At 37.5% G+C, this 7,967-nt stretch overlaps 1 pseudogene; it reads left to right on the top strand.

Moving 5' to 3' along the window:
• The first annotated feature begins 2,901 nt into the window (after positions 1-2,901).
• LOC110944734 lies at positions 2,902-6,513 on the top strand (annotated as a pseudogene).
• Positions 6,514-7,967: the final 1,454 nt, after the last annotated feature.

Genomic DNA, 7,967 nt, shown 5'->3' with positions numbered 1-7,967 from the left:
GCGATTAGAAGAATAATCCATGCCCCCAATGACGCCCTAAAAATGGTGTGGGGTACGTTATTTAGCTGAGGTGGCTAAGGGCACTACCCCATACAACCCAGCCTAAGGATGACAATGAGACATGTTTTGATAATCTCAATCTTATGCCTGAACAACAAAAACTAAAAACCATGCCTTACATATGCGTATGGTACTCGTTACACATTACTTATGTGGTTCATGGGTATACTTGTTTTGTGGTTAAAAAAATATTCGTTAGATAACCATTACCTGAAAGTGAAACTTAAACTTATACTCGCCTCAAAAAATCAACTTGAAACATAAAATATTCAACTATACTATTAACAATTCTACCATTTTCATTGCTTCATGTTTATATAAATTTCAACATATAATTTACTATATTTTTAATGTGGGTTCCAGCTGTATGTTATTAGGGCCAAGTATTTTAAGGCTTGGGTTTTAGGCCTTCAAATCAATAGGCCTCCAACTTAAAAAAAAAAAAAATTATATATGATGTTTGGGCTGTGCTGAACTTATCTTCACACATACAAAAAATATATAAAAATACAAAAAAATTAAGTTAAATTCGCCAACAATAAACCTTTTAGTTTATTTTACCGGTCCCAAGCCCGGGTAAAAGAGGATTTTTCTCAAATAGTGTTTTTTTGGAAAAAGGCCTCGAGTTTTTGAATTTGCTTTAGGCCATCAAAATAGTTGAGCCGGCCAATGTACATCATCTAACGTCATACTTGTTGCAAACCCATGAAGTTTCTTTTAAATAATCTTATACATGAATACGATGTTGCAAACCCATGAAGTTTCTTTTAAATAACATTTTATCTGGATTTCAGGTTTTTCTATCAAATTTGATTGTTTTACCATTCCTATTCACCTACACGACAGAAAGTGTTCACACATCTGCCTAAAGGCATCGCCCATTCGGCCCACAATTGGACCGAAATTCTATTGTTATGGCCCTGATTTCGGCTTCTCCAATTCACGATACATAAAAGTTTGTATTTTATTTTATTTTTTTTATATAGATCACATGGGATCCAGAGTCCTCTATTTTACACATTTAAAGTAAGGAAATTCAATATTTTGGATACAATTTTAGTCTAGAAGGATTTGTTAGCCTAGACGGTGTCGGTGTCGAAGCGTGTTTTGGCGCATCACGTCAGTACCAGTGGCGGATCCAGGAATTTTTTTCCTGGGGATGTGGAATATTTTTAAAGATTTTAAGCCTAAGTTGTATAAAAAAATTGGTTCATAGCGGGTCGGGTCATGTAAGACAAAAGAACATCAACCTAAAATTTATATAATCATCGAAAAACACGTCAAACTTCATTACAAACGTATTTAAAATTGTGCCCTACAGGTTTTTATGTTTTTAAACCTATCCAAACATCATCTGGAGATACTAAACACTCAATAAGTTCATTACATTCTTACTCATGTTTTCTATCAAATATAAATCGCTCTATAAGTTCATAAAACAACGCTAAACACTTAAACAAAATAAACAGTTATGTTTAATCATAGTCCATAATTTTCAATTTTATTTTCAAACATTCAAGTCCTAGTATTAAATGTTGATTACTTATAACTAATCATTTAAACAAACAAAGCTATAAATAAAACAACAAAATCATTTAACTACAAGTCTAGACAACCAAAAAAACATCAAAAAACATAAAAAGATTGTAGATTGGACTTTGATTAGGTTAAGTAATAAAGTAAATAAGTGGTTAAACAATAACTATATAAATTGTGTTATACACTTATCGATTAAATAATAATCAGTGTTTAATTTTTTTATAAATTCATAATATTTGTTTTCTAAGTGGGGCGGTTGAAAATTTCCAAGGGGTGCAAGTGAAAATTTCCAAGGGGTGCAGTCGGAATTTCCGACGAAAAATAACACTAAAATATTTTTTCAAGTGGTGCACCTACCCACCCACAACTTGGGGTGGGTACGCCACTGGCTGGCACACCGCCCCCGTGGAGGGGAGGGCATGGAGAATTCCACCGGCATGGAGGGTGTATTGGGTTGTGAGGTGGAGCGATGTGATTGGTGGGTGGTGTTTGTGTGGTGAGGTGGAGCGATGTGATTGGTTGATTGGGTTTTTAATTGTTTGTTTTATTTTTTAAAAAACGTCTCCTTTCAAACCCTTTCATCACGTGCTTTTTTTTAAACGCTCCATCCTGACGTGACTGTCATGTTGCGCTTTATGCCCACCCCTCCCACACCGTCCAGTCTAAACCGTCAAATATGACAGGTTGTTTTTATGTTTTTTTTTATGGTGCACGAGGAATATTTAACTAACCCAACACATTGTTGAGGTGTTTGTAGGATGTAGGGTGAGCACACAAAAAAATAAGTAAATAAATATAAAAGGAACTGAAATAATTGAAACGAATATGAAAACGATGGTTTAGTTAAACTATTTACTGAAAACCGATGATTGCGGAATTTGCGGTTCCAATCCAGTTAAGCTATTTTAGCAAAGCTGATAGGTTAGCTAAAACTAAGGCCACCGAAGTGGGCTCAAGCTCCCTACCACATTACCTTTATAGCGTCTCAAACGCCGCTGTAGGGGCGGTATGAAGGGGCGGTATGGACCACTCCGTCAAGTAGATAACGAGCGCTAAAGGATTATTTAGGGGCACACATACATGTTATCCAATCAAATTCCTTTTTTTAGTTTTTTTTTTTAATTTAGTTAAAGAGGGTCTTATTCCACACCCTCAATGTTAAAGGGGAGCACCATTGTTGCACTAAAACCTGCGTGGCTCTGATGTTGCGTGATAAAGCCCCTAGTGGCTTTATCCCACATCATGTAGCCTAAGGGAGGAGGGGGCGCTCACCGAAGTTACCCTAACCAATACAGCAACGCCATGTCAACTATCCGGAGATCACAACCCGCATACTACTCCACCGGCGGCGGTGTTCCCGCCAAGAAAAGCACATACTTGCTGCAGGTCTCCCTCTCCTCTCCACACACATCACACAACATACCCGCTTCGGTGACTACAACCCGCATCTGCAACCAGAACAATATACCCGTAGCACCGACGTCGATGACACTGCACGATGAATCCTACGTGGGCAGGGTCAAGGGGCACCCGCAGGCAGAACTTATCTTATAAATAGTACTTTCGTATAGGTATATACGGTTGCCCCCCCCCCCCCCCGCCCGTTTCGGAAAAATTGGGGGGGGGGGGGGGCGTGGCTTCGCCAATGCCCGCAGGTGCCCCCTCCTCCCTAACCGACACATAAAAATTTGTAGCAGGAAAGTGTAAACACTGTTACATCAACTTGTACAAGAAGAATGTTAATTTTAAACCTAACCAAGATGACTATGTTGGTTACAGACACTGCATTTTTGAAGTATATCTGTATATAGTTTTAAAACAACTTGTTTTAATTATTTATTTGAAGTTGAACGTTTGATATTTGAATAAGCCCAAATCTGCACTTAAGTTGGGCAAATTTAGGCCATTTAGCGTGCCCAAAAATATGAAGGCCCGTTGGGTTAGTTTTCATGGATTATACACTATGTTTTCATCAATTTATTATACTTTTAATATTATTAACTTTTATGTATCATGTTCAAGGTATGTATCGGTGGAGTATCATATATTGTTATTTGGGAGAAGCTAGTTTTCATGGATTATACACTATGTTTGAAGATCTACTATTCTACGATTTTGTTTTTCAAATTCGCTATCTAGTATTTATGTCTTGTAAATTTTCTCTAACTTAACTTACGTCAATTTGTTTGATGTTGTTTATCGTCATATGTTGTTTTGTTAAACTGACTATTTTTTTTTATCTCGCCTGCTTTTTTATCCTACCCATTTATGACCCCCCCCCCATTTTTTTGCACCCATTCACGTAATATTTTTACCAATACTTGAAGGTATTGGTGTGTAGGGAGGGCGGTTCAATTCGGTTATGAACCTCCACTAGAACGAAACTTCGATTAGTGTTGTCTTTTAACCGAACGGTTTTGTCTTAGTTTCGTATCAGTTAATTGTTTTATTTTTTAGTAAGGAAATTGGACTTTAATGGGTCTTACAAAATTAATCCAGTAAAATGAACATGGGCAACTAGAGGATGTCGACGGTCGGGTGCAGGATGTGAGATGATTGTAGGACCGATAGGATCGAGAGATTGGGTAATAAAGACTTAACAAATACTATGCATCATTATGAAGTAAAGGGAAAACATTTTTTGTATTATCTCAACGAGTAAACTGCAGTTTTCGTACCCTAGGTTTGCTCAACATATCAAGTTCCATCCACCTTTAACACTCTTTGTTTCTAACGTTTTAAATTTGAACACTTTTAATCCAATTCACTAACTTTGTTATATTTTTTATGTTAGTTTATGTCAATGACAAACATACACTTGGTAATAATATAAAAATAAGAGTGAACTGCAGTTTTTGTCCCTGATGTTTGCTCAAAACATCAGGTTTCGTCCACCTTTAACACTCTTCGTCCCTAATGATTCAAGTTCTAACACTTTCCCTTCTTGGGTTCTTGATATCTTGATTCTTCGTAAACCGATTGGAATTCGTCTACCATTCGAATCAGGCTTTTGATTTTCACCTTAGCCTCTTTCTAGATTCTCAAGCAAGAAAAACAACTTCTTCAACGATACGGGTCATGGCAGCGAGAATCTAGCAAATCAAGGATGAGATTTTGAGTTCTGAGTCCGATAATGAGCATTGAGTTCTATAGTTGCACGAGTTGTGAAATTGTCGTGGCAGCAACTTGATTTGATTTTCTCGATGTAAAAAGGTCAGGAATTGAATCCTAAAGGTTGAAGAAGAGGCTAAAGTGAAAATCAAGAGGTTGTTTCGAATGGAATTCAGATAGGTGATTGTGAAGAATCAAGATATCGAGAATCGAAGAAGGAAAGTGTTAAAACTTGTAACGTCAGGGACAAAGAGTGTTAAAGGTGAACAAAACCTTATGTTTGAGCAACATCAAAGATGAAAACTGCAGTTATAATGTTTTTTTTTCTCTAGTCAAACACCCCCAATCGCCTGTCAAACTACGACCCTCACCATCGTGCAACTATCATCTTCGAGCCAGTTCATCTTTAACATTGACCACTCCTTCCCCCATCCCTGAACTCACCCATCCTATCCCACTCTCTACAGCCCCAAAAGCATTTTATTTTATTATATTTGTTATTGAATTTATGGATTATATGTTTTATTTTGATTTTTAAGTAACTAGGTTTAAAGAAGTTCGCCGCGTTGCGGCGAATTTCTTTTGTTATTTAGTCTGTGTTTACATGTGTTTTGAAATCACTACGAGTGTGTTGCGACCAGAACTGCTGACAAGAATAAAAAGAAAATGTAGAAAAAAACACTAAAAGATAACCGAAAGAAAAGAGTTAAATGCCTGGATAGTCCCTGTAGTTTCCTCTTTTTTCACCTTTAGTCCCCAACTTTCTAAAATTACAGCTATAGTCCCCAACTTTTGCAATTTCGTTCCCGGATAGTCCCTAGGCCTAACATCAGTTAGTTCTCTCAGTTAAAATGATGTGAAAAGACAAAAATACCCTTACTATAAAACAAAATAACTTAACCTATTAAATAGATTTATTTATTTGTGGGCCCACCATACATCCACCCCACTCCCATTTTCTCTTTTCGTTGCTCTAGTACTATCTGGTTACTTTGCTTTGCCACATTTCGATTCTTGTGTTTGCACTTATCTTCTTATGGTCCAGTGCCTCTAAAATCATAAACAAGTAAGCTTTTCAAAGTCAAATCATAATTTCAATATTAGGTTCAAGTCTAATTGATCTATCCACAGGTCTCTTCCACCCATACAAGAAGTTAGAATTCCAGAAGACACCGTTCTTCAGTTTGCTTCTGCATTAAGAATTGAAATCAATAATTTTCTTCAAATGTTACGGGGTATTGCGCCGGTCCGGGAGAGATCTGAAGAAGTTCCTAGTTGTATGTTAACTTAATACGATTTAAAAAAAATAAAAGAAATAAAAAAGAGGAACTTTTGACTCAAATTACATCTTATTTGCAGGTTATTGCTGGATTGTGGGTGCTCTCTATTGTTGGTAGCTGTTGCAATTTCTTGACTTTTTTTTACATGAGTAAGATGTTTAGGTTTCTTGATTGTGTCACTGTCAACTAACACCTACACCACCGCCTCCTACCACAAACATTATCAACCAACACCTACACCACCACTTATCGTCACAACAGTCAACCCCTTGCCCCGGTCTCGATCCCCCACAACCCATCATTATCCACCCCACAACCTAACCCCACACACCTTCAAAACATCAACACAATTCACCTTTTGTTCGTAGAGGGAGAGAGAGAAGAAGAAGAGTGAGTGATTCCCAGGAAGTGTTAAGGTTGTGTTATTTTTGTTGTATTGCAGATGGTGGTGGTGGTGCCTGCGGTGGAGGTGAAGGAGATGGTGGTGGTGGTTAAGAGGGAGAGAAAAGGTAGAAAGAGAGAGCTGAATAATTGGGTCCACAACATATATTTATTGATAATTATTTAATATATTTGGTTTTATACTAAAGGGTATTTTGGTCATTTTAAACCCACTTAACACCAAAAACTAACACCCATTCACGACAAGGACTATCCGGGAACGAAATTCAAAAAATTAGGGACTATAGGTGTAATTTTAGAAAGTTAGGGACTAAAGGTGAAAAATAGGCAAACAACAGGGACTATCCGAGCATTTTTTCTAGAAAGAAAATCAACCAAAAAAGTTGTATGGTAACGATGTTGTTCGTATGAAACCCGTGGTCATAGATGAGCAAATTGTTTTGGGTACCGGTACCAAATTTGCCGAACCAAAAGATCTTAAGTACCAATTCGGTACCGACTTTTGGCGTTCCTGGTACCGGCTCACTACCGTTTTTTACCTTCATATACCGGTACCGTAACCGGTATTTTTGGTATCGGTATCGATTCTGTATCGATTGGCACCGAGCTCATCCCTACCCCTGAAATTAAAAAAGAAAAAATTAAAAGTTGAAGAAAATCAACAAAGAAAGTTGTACGATACCGTTGTTCGTACGGTAACCGTGATCAGGGATGAGCAAATGGTACCGGGTAGCCGCACTGAATTTCCCGAACCAAAAGATTTCCAATGTCAGTTCGGCACCAACTTTTGGCGTTTTCTGTATTAGTGCCGGTTTTACCTTAATGTACTGATACCGAACAGGACCGCCTCGGTATTTTCGATACCAGTACTGGTTCAATACCGGTTGACACCAAGCTTATCCCAACCCCTGATATTAATAAAAAGATTAAAATTAAAAAGTAAAGAAAATAACTATTGTTATAATATAAAAATAATAAAAGTATTAAAAAAACTATATATTATTGTAATATTAAAATCACTATTCATTTCAATTCATTTATTAATATATAGTATGTTAGGCCACGGTCTGGATCTGTTCTTGACGGAGAACGTAGCGGAATCGATCAGTGTCGAGGTGCGAAATCCCTCTACACCGTCTAAGAATCACTAACAACAATCTCAACGCTTAACATGTCTGATTTCATTGATTGACGGTGAAAATACAATAGTTCCTGATGAAAGACAGACAGAGCTTCGCTTCAGCAAATCAACAAAAGGTTCTAGACAACTACCACTAACCTACTATTTATAGGCAATCAGGGAAGGAGAGGGTGTCACCCGATCGGATGGCCATCCGATCGGATGGCCATCCGTTCGGATGACACATGTCGTCTGACGGATTTCACTTAACAGTTAAAGCACCGTTCCCTGATTTGTCTAGACGTACAGTACATATACATACATATGTGACAACCGGTAATTTACGCCCTTAATTACGTGATTAACAAGCGATTAACGCGACAATAAATAGTGTTTACAGCGCAGATTGACTTAATTAGGCCCTTGGAGTGCCCAGGAATGTTTGTTCAGCTATA

This window comes from Helianthus annuus, chromosome 6 (genome assembly GCF_002127325.2).
Source record: "Helianthus annuus cultivar XRQ/B chromosome 6, HanXRQr2.0-SUNRISE, whole genome shotgun sequence".
NCBI lineage: Eukaryota > Viridiplantae > Streptophyta > Magnoliopsida > Asterales > Asteraceae > Helianthus > Helianthus annuus.
This window is presented reverse-complemented; position numbering and strand designations above follow the sequence as displayed.